Source organism: Patagioenas fasciata, chromosome 3, assembly GCF_037038585.1.
Source record: "Patagioenas fasciata isolate bPatFas1 chromosome 3, bPatFas1.hap1, whole genome shotgun sequence".
Lineage (NCBI taxonomy): Eukaryota > Metazoa > Chordata > Aves > Columbiformes > Columbidae > Patagioenas > Patagioenas fasciata.
In genome coordinates, this window is record NC_092522.1 from 1874654 (window position 1) to 1888753 (window position 14100).

The window sequence follows — 14100 nt, forward strand, 5'->3', positions numbered from 1 at the left end:
AACACCGGAGTTGTCATTGCTCCTTTCCCTTCTCTGGAAAAGTAGCGTTGCTGCACACAGAGCCTTAGGTCTGATGCTGCACCAGGTTTCAACCAGTTTGGTTAAAATGAGAACTGTCTAGAACCTTCTCAGAGGTGGGACTTGCCATTGACCCAACGCAAAGTGGAATTGGGCAGAACTTTGTTCACTGCAATGTTCATGTTTCAGAGAGAAAAATGAGGGTGGAGGAGTAAAAACTCGGTGTCCTCTTTGTCTCCCCTCCCTTGTCCCCTCAGTGTCTCAGTCCTCTGGGCTCTTTCATTGTTGAGGAAGGTAGATGTGAGCTGACGGGACCGGAATCTGTGTGCCTTGCATGGATCGCTACCTGGCAGGTCAATTGCAGCGGACTGTTCAATATTTTCAGTAATTATTTTGAATAATTCAATGTTTTTGTTCTCAGTCAAGAGGACATTGAGTATTCCTGATTTTCAGAAAGTGCTAAACACCATCAGTGCAGACATCTGTATGTGAATACCTTCAGCTCATGCTTTCTGCTGAACCCCATGGACCTACTTTGTTGTGATCCTTCAACAAAACAAACCTGAGACATTTCAGAAATGCTGCGGTGGAAGAGGACCTTGGAAGAACAGATTTGTGGGGCAGAGCTCTTCCTAATGGCTGTTCGGCTTTTTAGAATTCATAAACATCAGGATCAGTAGCTACGTTAAACAAGAATTTGGTTTCATAAGCATCGTCTGAACTCTCTGAGTTTGCTTTTCTTTCCCTTTTGAGAAAAAGTTATTAATACCGGAAAAGCAGCAGCATTTTCTATTTATATTGCGCGGGGGTGAACTTGGCAAACAACCTGCCCAGTTAACCTGTTAATTATAGTCCGGAGACACAACTTTTCTGCTGCCCATCTGCATGTTAATACTGAAGGACAGATGTCAGAGCGTTTGAATTCCCTGCAAGTGGCTGTGGAACAATACCCAGCATTTAGTAATAAACTAGCATGTAACTTACAATATACACCCACTTAAAATTATGTGTAACAGGGGAATTATTTTCTTATTAATTAGTTCAAGTTCTCATTCCTTGGAAGCCTGAAGCCCTGAGAAATGAATTCCTGCTCGTTCACACTTTACCGTGCTTCAAAGGTTATTAGAACTTAGAAGACCACTAGTGCCAAAAGTGATAAAGACCCCAAATAAACTGACTGATATAAAGAAGAACAAATACCCCTCTCCACCCCCACCCCAAGCAGCCTCGTGTAGCTGGGTTAACTTGCTCATGTCACTCAAGAAACCTCCGAGCTCTGTTTTGCCAACAAAAGGCTCAGTGTGTGCGGACCTGGGGGCCTCTTTGGCACCACAGCTGCAGGTTGTAAATACAGTTCTGGAGATTAAGATGTTAAAGTGTCCCCTTTTTGGAGAACAAGGCCTGCGGGCTCGTCCGTGCCTGCGGGGCAGCCTGGGAGCTCGGGGGCTGCCGGGTGACTGGAGGGAGCACAAACCCAGCGTTTTATGGAGAAAAGTTTTTTGCTTTTAAGCTCCCTTACTCTTGAAAATTGTGCCTTTCTCACTGTAATGTTTGACAGCACTTTAAACAGTCAGTTGTGGTTGCAGAAATTTTCACTTCCAGAAGCAATAATTAGAATGTGTCAGAATTTCAGGCCTTGGTCATTTATGCTAATGTTCATCAATCATTTTTCAAATTAGTATCTCTGAGAGAGAACAGATTTTTATCGTATAAATTCAACCTCTGCAAGAAAACACGAGAGCAGGAAAAGCATAATGGATTGAGCTTTTCTCAAAGCAAAGGAGAGCTCTTGGTTCAACATTTGTCAGCAAATTGTGGGTGAGTTATTAATTATCTGTCTCAGTTATTAAGCACCTGGGATGTCTAAATCTTTCAGGAAGGTGTTTAATATACAAATCTCTGACTCTCACTGGAGCTCCTGACTGGTATCTCAAAGAAAGCTGTGGACACTAGAAACCATGTCATCTTGAAGAGGAATTAATCAAGCCTGTTGAAGTAGATTGTTTGATTGCGTGACTGTAAAAGAGCTTTTTTTGGCACTTGTTGCTTTAGGACCAGGGGTCAGATTCTTTGTCTCCCTTGTGCTGGAGGTGCCTTGGAACTTGTGTGATCTGACTGCAGTGGGTTCGGAGCCTCTTGCAGTTCTGTGGGTAACTGTGCATGGTGGCTTTTGGGGACGGGTCTTGTCGGTGCTGTTACCTGGGTTCAGATTCCTTGCTGCTTTAAAGGGAAGGGCCCAAAAATGACGGAGGTGACTTGGGCCTTAAGACTCTGGCACTGCAGTTCTGAGGAAAGAGCTTTCCTTATTTTTCCCATGCCTTTTTTTCAATCCCCTTTGTTATACTCGTTCAAAAGATTAACCAAAAACGAAAATAGGAAAAACCTGACTACCAGCCCACGATGTCGTTCAGTGGGCTCACTGCTTACCACTGTTTTCAGCATTTTCACTGAGCTTGTGATAGCCGTGCAAGTTAATATTCACACACACTGGTTACATTCTGTTTCCACGCAGGGTGAGCCGATTCTGAATTAATGCTAATTTCAGTAATTATTACAGTTTCCTGAAAACAGGGAATATACTCTGAACCCTGAGAGTCACGGTCCAAGTCCTGAGGATGGATCTGCCACCGCGTCCCACCTCAGCTACAGGGACACGTCGTCCTATCGAGAAGGGAGTTCCCGATGCTTAATATGTCCTGGTCGCTTGGAAAGCTCACAGAGAGAAGAATTGATTCTGTTGGCTTTAATGGTGATTTTGTGATGACAGCACTGAAGTTGTATGAGTAGAGCTGTATGAAAGTGACAGGTTTTCTCAAAAAAATAGAAAATAATCCTGCGAATGGCTGAAATTTTTCTAATGACAGTTCTAAGGAGAAGATTATTAAACGGTCTTAGCAGCTATAGTTTCCTGCCTTCCACCAAAGATTTTCCTCTCCTCTTTAATTAGCAGGAAGTGTTGTAAGAGGATATTTAATTCTGTTTCTCTGAAGGTAGAGGGTTGAGTGGTTTTTCAACATTCCTTTAGAGCCAATAATGATTCAAAGCAGCATTTCCATTCATTTCAGAATAAATGTATATCAAACTACTTCTCTGTAAAAAATCACAGCTTATGGCTGTGGCACAAGGCATTACTTTGGATGGAATTACTCCGGATTCTTGACACACTTCATCCAATTAACTTCAGTTTTCCTCTCCAACTTGACTGCTATTATGTAGTAAAAGCCTTCTATAACGCAGGAAACACAGCTCTGGTGTGAGCCTGAAGTGTGGCAGGTTGGGATGGTTAAAAGTGAGCCCTTGTGGGCTGGGTTTACATGGCTAAAACACACCTTGTTCTGTAATTCACATTTAGAATAGTTAGGTGAAGTGGTAAGGGTGGTATCTTCTCTACAGCAGAACAAATATTTACTTGGCATGGATTCACAGTTTCTCAGTTTGAGGGGATTTTTTTAAAGTGTGCCTTTTGGGAAGATGAATAGGAGCTATTACAATACTTCATTTGGGGTCATAAGATCCTTTTTCGCTGCACCGCTGCCTTTTTGGAATAATTCTCCAGTGTCAGGCAAAGAGTATCATGGAGGCATGGAAGAAGATGGAATGGATTTCTTTGCAGCTGTCTTTATTAGAGAAAAGCTCTGGACTTCGCCTCCTTCGTTTTCCAGGAGGAAATGAAGATCAACCATACATTTCCTTCAGAAAGGAGCAAGTTTGGGTTTTGTCCACCTTGAGATCTGGATGAGTCTTTATTCCCGGTTGGCAATGTCACATGTGACAGGCTGGGTGAGGGTTGATAGCCTCGTGGATTTATTAACAGCAGTAAGAAATTATTTTACAACTCTTAGGGCTCCTCAGTAATTTTACTAATTAGTATTTAAAAGTTTACGAGCGGCATAAGTGACTGACGAGATAATACTAAATCGAAATATTTGCTCCCAATTTAACTTGTAGTTCTCAAGCTATCAGTTTTTTACTGGTCTGGCCCAATGATGTGCTAAAAGCTAAATACTGTGAAATGTTAAACTTTGATGAAAGATATGAGGAAAGAAACCGTTTCTTTTGCCAACACTGTGGTCAAGAGCAGTGCCCTGACCTGATTACTTAAGCTGATGTTTTTCCTAAATCTGTCATGAATCAGTAATTATCAAGTTTTGCAATACTCAATGATTCTCTTGTGAATAGCAAAAGGATTTGTTATTGTAGGTTGGTATTTTCTAAAAAGAAGTGTTCAACTCTTGCATCTGCAAGCTCTTTACAGTATGTTTTGCTTTTTTGCCTGGAGAGCTGTGGAATGCCACAACAAATCTCCCAAAGAGTCTCACAAAATGTGAGGAAAATTCAATCTGGCCTAATCTGGAAGTGACCCCTCTGGTGTCTTTTAAAATAAACTTTGGAGTCAGTGTGTTTTTCCATTCTTGGTTGGCAGATAGCCAGTGCAAGTGTTTGGTTGTAGGGCTTCTAATAGGAAAAGGAACTTGTATGACATAGTATCAGTATTAGTGGGGTGTTCTCAGGGTAATTTAATATGGTGGTCTCAGAAAAATTTCCCTTTTCTGTTTCACCGTCCCTGAATGATGCTGGAAATGCAACCCGTGCTTCCCTTGATTATGGTGGCATAATAGTAATCCTTACAGCTCCTGGATGAGTTTTCTGAGAAATCAGGGATCAAAATCAGGGGAATTTTGCAAGTAAAGGGAATGAAAGATGTGGTAACATGGGGCATTTAAAAAGAAAAGGATGGGATGGCAAAACCTCTGTGGGGCTTATTTGAAGGATGCTTTTGGTTTTTGTCCATGCAGGTCTGCGGCCGGAGCCCCGGGGCAATTTGAATTCACCTCAAGCTGCATGCGAAGGTGCCGTGGGGGCCACCGCCACCCCCCGAAACTCAGGTAAGGAACGCGGCCGAGCACGGGGTGAGTGGGATCGACAACAATTTGTTGTGCGCCTGAAAGGGGAGAACGTACGAACAAAATAAGCTAAATCCCAATGTTGATTTGAGGGCATGGTCTGACATTGGTGGAGATTTATCCAGATGATAGGGTACTTGATAGAGAGGAAACTTGAACCAGCCAGTTCTTTTCTGGTGAAAATCACTTAACACAGATTTGTGGTTTTACATAGATGTGCACATTAAAAGAATGCTGATGTTTAAAAACATGGTTTTCGATGAATTACTATTGTTGCTGTTTAAAGCATATGGATTTAAAGCAGCAGAAAATGCCATAAGCCTGTGAGATCAGGAGTGCACTGTGGAAACAACGGCACCCTAGCAAAGTAAAGAGGCGTTTCCTCAATGGTTCTCTCCATTAAAAAGTCAACTCAGCGTAGTTCCTCCTGAAACCTGCACACAGGGATACTATGTACCTCTCAAAGATAAATGCATGGTAAAGTGGCGAGTTAAATGGTAACCACTGTGTTTTATTTTGAAACAAAGAAGGCTTTTGTAAGATTCTCAAGCTGAAGTTATATGGTGTGGATTCTTCATTAAGGAATGCAATGAAATTAATCCATCCCTGAGATAATGAAGACCTGGAAACGTAGAGATGCCCTCTCGTGGCCAGCTGGCAATATGAGGGGTTGAAAGGCAGGCTGGAAGGCAAACAAAAATGTGCAGAAATTGAGGAAAGGGTGCTATAGTTACAGTTCAAGTGTGAGAGCAGCAGTGAAGATGGGACGTTCAATGTAGAGCACAGGCACGGTGCCCTCTGGTCTGGGCATTGTTCACAATTCTTTTACCGTGTGATGTACAGAAAAGCTGCGCAGACTTTATATCCAGAGGTTGTTCCTAAAATTCTCAGAGTATTAAAGAGGTTTGGATGTGGACATTTGCTTCAGGTCATTTTGGGAAGAGAGATAATCAGTGAAACTGGGATGTAGCTTCATAGCTGAACTTGCCCTAGTCTGGAGCTGTTGAAATTGGTGGCTTTGCCCAAGCTTATTCTCTGCTAGATGAAAGAACTCTTTCCTGAATCTACATTAATGCTCTCTGCTTCTAGTTTGCATAGTCTGCTGCTCTGGTTCATGAAGAAAGGAACCTTCATGGATGAAACGAGCCAAAATTGCAAATCCTCTGAACAGACCCACCTTAAAAAGGAAGATAATGCCTTTATTGAGAGTGCCAGCATATTCTAACATAATATATGCAATTAAACTAATTTTCCCCTTGTTTAAACTGCGGTAATAACTACCTCCCATCCCCCTTAAGTCAATTTACTTCTTTAAAATTGCATGAAAGAGAAAATAATCAGGGTAAGTTATATAAGTGATGTAGCAAGCTGTTACATACAAACACTATGTCCTTTGTGAGGCTTCATTTGTTGCTTTGTCAGAGCAAATAACTCACTGTCTGTGGTACAGTTGTTTGGAAGAAGGTGAGTTTCTGTCATGGGTAAAAGGTGTCGTTAGGAAGAGCTGGACTGGGCAGTGAGGGTTGGACTTTTCTGTCCTGCCATGGTATTTTCTGGAGCCACATGGGATGGAAACTTCCAGCCCAGTTAAACTCTGTGGTAATGGCCAGAGAGCAACATATCCGTTAATTCATATGCACTATACTGGTATACATGTAATATTCTTATAATAAAAGCCTGGATCTTTAAAACTTACCAGACTTCTGTGCTTAGAAGGTTAGGCCCAAGCACAGGACAGCTGAAACTAGTACATACGCTTCATTTGAAGCAACAATGGAATAATAATTTGATCACATTTTGTTACGTCTGTCTCTTCATGTGCTATATGCATCTTGCAATGCAGTTTATCCAGGAGTAGGTGTTGTTCTCCTTGTTTTTCCCATGTGTCCCACCAGCCATCCCTCCCCATGGATCTGTGTTCCCCCTCTGTTATTGCAGTTCAGTGCTTCTCACCCATGGTAGTTAAGAAGGTAGTTTGGGATGTCTCAAACAGAATAAACCAGTCTCCAGCGGAGCAAACAACTGCTTTGTGCTTAGGAACCTCTTCACTTCTCATCGAGCCTTCCAGAACTGCTCTGAGCCTGGAAACTGAGATAGTTGCTGGCTCCTCTGGTGCCTTTTATTTTGTGTGAGATACTTGAAACAGATTATATCTTCACCAGACTACCTGTTAATTTGCATGAGAACAACACTTACAATATCCTTCAGGCACATGGTAGAAGCTGCAGCCGTTGAATCTCTAGGGAAGTTCATGTTGTCCTGTAGATACACAGCCAAGAATATAATTTGGGTTCCCAGCAAAGACACATTCTGGCTCAGGCATCCAGTGGGGAGCGTAACCTCTGCAGCGGACCTCTTTGTTAGTTCCAGCAGTGCAAAAACTCCTCGGCGTCATGAGCTGTGATTTGTTTTCCGAAAAGGCTTGGCGAAGTTCCACAAACACTAGGTATCTGTCTAACTGAATTTGCGAGTTCCTCCAGCTGCCCTGGGGAGCTTGTGAGTTCCTTGAAGCTCATTCCTGCCCGCATGGAAGTTACAAGACGTGAGTGCTTTGCCAGGAGGGCTGCTAAATTCCAAGAAGCCCACATACTGGATTCACAGAAATTACAGCCCTGCTGGCCACACCGGTCAATTGGAAGTGGTTTGGAGTTTCATGAGCCTTAGCTGTTTCTCCATGTGATGTACAAGTTCCAGTTGTGCATCTACGTAAAGGACTTTGGCACAAACAGCTGGAGTTTTTGGTGGTTCCAGTCTCAGGCAGCACAGTGCACAAGCGGGACTTGGAGCAATCGTAATGCTGGTGGTTTCCCAGCAGAGCTGGTCAACCTGGGGGGCTCTGGGCAGGATGGTTTGGAGATTGTCCCCCCTGTTGATTTAGCAGAGGAGATGCTGCTCTCATGATCCTCAGACTGCAGGGGTGGGATATAATCTATCACATCGTTAAATAACCTTGTGCTTTTATTTGAGCTGAAAATTAATGATTCATGGAGATGATAAATTCTGCCTCTAACTGGCAAGTTTGGAAACCTCTGTAATGTCTTGATGTGAAGGGAGGTTGGAAATACAGAAGTCAAATTATCAGTGAATAAGAATATGAATTCTGTGAGTTCTCTACAGAAGGATTCGGATGACAAAAGTTTCTAGCTTTTTTTCAGAAATGTTTCCTCTGTTGAGACACTAGACATGCTGTATTCAGGTGACAAAGAGGGGGATTTTTAGTTTCCTAAAATTAGGATAAATTGAGTAAAACCAGGTCACACCCTCGTGGTTTGTCTGACAGGATTTAGAAGTTCCCTAGCAATTGTAGTACTGCATTTAGAAGGGAGTGACACTCCAGTTGTCTTCTCACATCTGGTTTTTGAAGAACCTCTAGCAAAAGAAATATAAAGATGCTGAACTTTTCTTATGGACAGCATGCATTGCATTACAACTTTTTGGATCAAAGGATCCTACATAACCGTGATGTCTTTTCCCTTCATATTCTGTAGACACCATTAAGGGGTAGGAACGACCTTTTAAAAATGTCTGCAAATATGCAAGTTGAATCTTGCCACTTCATGACATTTGGAGCCTGGACTTTGCAGCTTTAATATTCTTTCAACATTATTTTTAGGTGTGTAATATTTATGTAAGTGTTCGTGTAAAATATAAGTTGATGTGAATGAGTAGAATATGCAAACTGCATACCCACTTCAACTGGCAACTTTTCCTCTCTTTTATAATTAGTGATGGAGTAGAATTTGCTGGAAGGAGCGAGAGGGCAGATCTCCAGTGATTTGGAAACTGGACTTGATGTGCGTGACATTAGAGTTAATTTTGTCAAAGTTATTGATGAATAAAACTTTCCTTATGTTTTCCTTTTTTGATTAAAGTTAACTCCTACTTTACAAGCTTATTACTCAGCTTGTATGTATCTCAGGTATAATGGTTGCAACTGTTAAGAGAGTAATTAAACTTCAAAGCCATGTTATTAAAGACTCAGCAAGAACACCCAAAAGCAGAAGAATTTGCAGTTAAGACTGTACAAATCCGTCCTTAACTAGTCCACAGTGAGTAGGGATTACGGAGCACAGTAACAGCATTTGCTGCGCAGAGGATCTCTGCAAAATCTCGACATAATGGGCTGCACGGCGTACAGTACACAGCTCAGTGTTCCAGGATTATGGCTCTGGGATTTGCTTGATTTCTTTTAATAGACATGGCCTTGCCTTGAAGGGTGTAGCTGAAAATCATTGTAGATAAGCAGGACTCTTCCGTCCAGGATTTTGCCTTGACAGTCATCTGTAAAAAATGTTAGCCGATGTTTCATTCCAAAATAACGAACAAAAGGCTCGATTCTGCTGTTAGATCCGGGTTTATGAATCATCAAAAAGCGCATTAAGCGACGTGGGTGGGTGGCTGCAGCGTGTGCCCCGAGCTGTGGCTCATCAGGGCCGGGGAGCCACCCCGCGGGGCGGACAGCTTGGGCTAAGGGTCCCGCCAAGTGGGAGGGAGATCAACCAAAACTGGGGAGGCCGCGGACCTCCGTGCGAGCTGCTCAGACCCTACTGGCTGAAACGGGCATCTCTGGAGCACATTTCTTGGGTGTAACTTATTTCATGAGCCTGATGGAATAAATATGGCATCCAAACATCTCTAAGTATGCAGTCAGGAGAGAGGGGGGTCTGTCGTTTAAAACAGCTTTTTACTTGCTGAGATACTTGGGCAGAAATTCAAATTATGCATAAACTTCTCTGGAAGACTTCTTTGTGTCCTTAACCAAGGAATTACAAATTCTTATATGTTTTTTTGATATAATGACCTGTTTCACCATAGTCACCTCATTGCTTAGGTCCTTTCCCCCCTTCCTTTTTGTGTTTTTTTTTGTTTCTTTGTTCTTTCTCCCATTTCCAGCAGGAGTTGTGGAAATGTGTGGTAAAACTTACCCAGGGTTTTAGGAACAACTACTGGTTTTCAATCGCATATTCAGCTGCCAGGTTTTCAAGCAAAGCAAAACTCAAGCAAAGCAAAGCTCAAAGGAAGCTCCGCTGAGCAGAGCTACAAAAAGAAGTGATTCTTCGTTACTATGTGTAATTAAACTGTGGAGCTCCTTGCCTCAAGTGTTACGGATGCTGCAGCTTATGTGAGTTTGAGGGGATAGAGGACAGGTTCATGAAAAAGAATTTGTTAGGGATACTCAATGTGTGGGGACATATGTCTCAGGGAGTTCTTGAGCCACAAATAGTTGGAGCCTGGCAGAGCATGTGGGAAGTACCAGCATATTTACCTTGTTCCTGCGCCTTGATTTAGTTACTGGCAGGTGAATGAGGTGAATCTTTGGTCTGACACCATTATGATCGTTTTTATTATAGCGAACGGCTCCCTCAGATCAGTTTTGGTGTGTATAGAGATTACTGGGAAATACCAGTCTGGATTTTTTTGCCTTCAAAAGCAGTGAGAGTAGAGTGGGCCATTCAACATATTAGTATGGAATTACTGCCTGATCAAATGCTTCCTCCGCCTTCTCTCTTGGTTTTTCTCCCTGGTCATACCTGTCACAACTGAATGAGGTGCTCTGTGATTAACAAACCTGGGGAGCATCTCATGTGCACACTGTCATGTGGCAGAGGCTGAATCGGGGAGCGGGAGCAAGTGATGGAAAGGTCGCTTTCCTGCAGAGATGACAAGGGTTTCTCAGGGCAAGAATTACTGCATATTCTCTTGGCCCTGAGAAAAAGTGAGGAGAAATACAGTTAATGCCATTTTTTGTGACTGTCACTGCAGGCTAATGAGGCTGTGTCTGAGCTGGGATAGAAGTGTGGAAGGGGAAGAAAAAAATTTGTGGCAGAAGAGAAAATGGTCCCTTTTTGCCTCCTTACCTTTTTCCAGCGATGGAGCTCAGAGCTGGCCATGGGCATTCAGCACGGAGGAGGGGTGCAAAAAAGTTATGAAAAAGCAAAATGAGAGGAACCTGTCGCTACCAGCTGATGAGGATGCAGAACAAGACCTTCTTAAGCCCTCTGCCCTGTGTTTGCACTGGGAAATGTCATGTTCAAGTGATGTTTCCAACTACGCCTCTTTCTGTTGGAGTACGTTTGTTCCTGTCTTTCTGCAAATCCTCTCTGGAGAATGCACAGACGTTGTTGGGGTTCTGGGAAGCTGGGCGGTTTGTTTTCACTGAAAAGCTGCTCCCCTCCCTCCCTGAATCACGAAATTCCCGGGGGGGGACCTTCCTTCCTCAGAGGAGCTGATGTCCGTAGGCTGGGGATGCTCTGATGCCATGAGCCGCAGCAGCAGCCGTGGCTTTTCTCTGCCGCAACCTCCCCTGAGGGATCACCAGCAGGGCGGAGGCTTTTTGCTTTCCTAGAAACAGGAAGAGAAGAAGAGGATGAGAGACGGGAGGCCTGAACAATCTCGGGTTAGACTGCGGCAGGAGCGGGGTGACATCAGCTCCCTTCAGTCTTCCCACCCATTTGCTCTCTCACGGCATTTCTGTGTGGGCTGCTGGGGATCTGCTGACATTTCTAATGCCATGGCAATTCCTCGGGGCTTCGCTGGGTCCAGGGGAAAAACCCAGATCTGCCCGTCCCGCTTCCTCGTCCTGGGAAGTCTATAGGTAACTGCACCTTGCACTGCACAGGGAACTTGATCTCACTAACAGGCCCAAAAGCACTGAGTTTCAGGGTGCTTCGAAACCACTGTCAAGGGATGTCGTCACCTTGAAGTCCAGTAAATGAAAATAAAACCTACACAAAGTAATAAGTTTTGCAGCTTCTGTTGTGAGAGTGAGCTCTCTCTCTCTCCTCCTCATTCCCTTCTTTGTGGCTATATGGCTGTGAAGTTATTAAGCTCACAAAGTGCATTCATCCCTTATTCTTCTCAACTATTATTTTTTACTAATAATTATTTCATCCTTTTATTGCCAGCTCTTTTCTACAGCAGTTATTCCTCAAATTTGGAGTATGCTTGGCCTGTGGAACCATGCCATTCACTCGTGTGTGGTGCACTGGCCAAATTTTTGGCACTAGAAAAGGTCAAAACAAATAAAGTAATAAATAAAAGTGTTTGGTGTATTCGACATACAAGTGCTTTTAAAAAAAATAGGAAAAAATAAGTGAGAGGCTGGTGTTTCTGAGTCTTGGTAGGCTCGAATTATTTACCAGGAAGGGGGAAAAAAAGAGCTAAGAAACTTCTATGGTTTCACGGTTGTGAAACGGGCACTTTTACCTTTCTGACCTTGCATCTGCTTACTCAGGCTTCTTGTCTTACTCCTGAGTTACTCCTGCCGTGTTCCCTGCCTTTCCGACGTGCTCCTTGTTTCTGCACGCTGCTTTTGTGCTGTGCAAGTTCCCTTCTCAGCAGAATGGTTCGCTCGGAGGATTTCACTGTGTGCCTGTGCCAGCGCGTCTCACCTCCGAAAACACGGGACTGGATTGAGGATCTGAATACAGATCTTGTTTCCTGCCAGCGTAACACCATGAAACACACCTTTGGTTTAAAAAATGCCTATAATTTGTGGGATGGAGATGAGTTCCAAATCCCTGTTCTTATTCAAAGTTTGTGGCTAGATTAATCTCTACGTAGAAGAAATGGGTAAAACTCGTGAGGTTGTGTTTAAAGTTTTTTGAGCCTCAGGTCTGAATAATAAATATGAATACAACAATGTCAGTTGGGTCTGTAATATCATAATGAAGTTCTTAGCCATCCCCTTTCCCTTTGTGAGCATGGAGGTGGTATTCGTGCTGTCCAAGTGCAGATCACATTCACCATTCATCTTTCTGAGCCATTATTACCAGTAAGTTCCCTGCTAGTTTTGCTGGCCTGCCCTACACCTTCCTGCTTCAGTTTATCCAGATTGCTGCTGGAGATTGGCAACCAGAGATTCACGTGGGATGAGATATCCTCAAAACGGAGATATATCCAACGTACCCACGGACAGGCTGGAGGGTCAGAGGCTTTGCTTTGAGCAATGCTCAGCTGAGAATTTGTGCTCTCAATAGGAGTTGTGTTGGTGAGGGCTGTGTTCTTCAGCTGAGGTCTGGATCAAGGCTGAAATAACTGTTGGAGATGCAAGAACCCAAAGAGCTGCACAGATATGTCAAATTAATATTTTATAACTGGCTTTTTGCTTACCCAGGTGTCATACGCTATTAAAATTGGATATATTTCCCTCAGTTCCTGAGCTGTGCATTAATGCTATATGCTGTTCTTAGCTGTGTTCCAGTCCAGTGTGGCTTCTGTTTCATCAGCGAAGGAGAGATTTGCTTCATTTACCCTCATAGATATGTACATAGAAATCAGTACGCGTACTTTTGTGCACGTTATAATACTACTAATCAGATTGTAAATAATTTTGCCATACTTCGCAGTAAGGCAGAATATAAGTGACGACTGTCACCAGCACTGCCTTTTTATTTTAGGTATGTCTTGCAAATCTTTTATGAAGAGAAATAGGTTGTCCTCTTTTCCTTCCATTTGTTCTCCCGGTCCAGCTCTAATTGCACTGCTCTGATCTGGGGGAGTGAGGTGTCCCCCGACCAGCACTAATACCGTTAGATTTCTCCCTAAACTAGTTCTGTGTTTTGGTGAGAGATCAAGTTTTTGGTGGGTAGGCACTTAACAAATATGGAAACATTACAACATCACAGCTCTTCACATTAGAAACTCAGAGATGCTTGTTTAGATGCTGAAGGCAATGCATTAGGAACTGATGGTGACTGATTATTATCCAATCAGTTCCTGATGCAGTATCTGCGACATCAAAAACTCTGCAATGGCTTCGGCTACATCCTCATTTTTTCAGTTGCAGTGTCCGCATTTAATATCTTAAAACAAACAAACAAACAAACAACAAAACTTAAGCTGTTGAGGCTTGACAAGGCCGGCGTGCTAGGGAGAAAACTGCTTCATTGCGCCACTCAGTCTTTTAGGAAATGTATCCCTTTCTTTTATCTGAGAATTACTAAGGATAAATATTGCCAAGAATCACTGTAGGTAGTATTGCTAGAGAGCATTATACATCCTATACGAGTTTTACTTTATTCAAAACTGCTGTTTGTTGGTTGAATAGTTTAACACAAGCTAGTCAGCAACTGTTCTGCTTCTGGATGCTGCAGGGAATGCCCTGGGCTTGCAGCGGGGCCAGGCTGCAAGTCCTGCAAGTGTTCAGGCTCTGAAATCCACCAGAAACTATCACCCC

General features: G+C 43.1%; 1 protein-coding gene and 1 long non-coding RNA gene across 2 annotated transcripts in view; one reads left to right on the top strand and one right to left on the bottom strand.

The window, feature by feature from the left end:
- Positions 1 to 14100, top strand: part of CCDC85A (coiled-coil domain containing 85A) — a 209549-nt gene that overhangs the window by 4231 nt on the left and 191218 nt on the right. Inside the window, exon 3 of the mRNA XM_071805634.1 lies at positions 4815 to 4904. The gene's annotated coding sequence lies outside the window, so the exon portion shown is untranslated. The remainder of the gene's footprint in view (positions 1 to 4814; positions 4905 to 14100) is intronic.
- On the bottom strand, positions 5413 to 13576 carry LOC139827488 (uncharacterized). Its single transcript, XR_011738051.1, has 2 exons — positions 10781 to 13576; positions 5413 to 5604 (listed from the first exon to the last, which is right to left on the bottom strand). It is a non-coding gene; the product is annotated as an uncharacterized lncRNA (long non-coding RNA).